Source organism: Arachis ipaensis, chromosome B06, assembly GCF_000816755.2.
Source record: "Arachis ipaensis cultivar K30076 chromosome B06, Araip1.1, whole genome shotgun sequence".
NCBI classification, from domain to species: Eukaryota; Viridiplantae; Streptophyta; class Magnoliopsida; order Fabales; family Fabaceae; genus Arachis; species Arachis ipaensis.
The window spans coordinates 32,342,238-32,342,587 of NC_029790.2; positions in this window are offsets into that span (position 1 = coordinate 32,342,238).

Consider the following 350-nt stretch of genomic DNA (forward strand, 5'->3'; position numbering starts at 1 on the left):
TCAGACGTACACACAACAAATCCAACTCATGAGGTTTTTTGGATTTTTGGGGTCAAGTTCAGTGGACCAACATAAACCCACGCAGTCTGTTACTTTTGAGCTTTAAATTTTTGGATTGGGTCCAACTTAATATTTATTCAACCTAAAAATAATACACGCTTCTTTCATTGTTTTATTTTCACTTTTTAATTTATTTCACTCGATTTTTGGTATTCTCGATATAGTGTCAAATCGAGTTTGTATCAAGATTTCAGTTCGGAGAGCATATACAATTAAAGAGTGAGTTCGACCCGAAAATTACTTAGTGACAATGTTAAAATAAATTGCATCGAAATACTGGTAGCAAATTT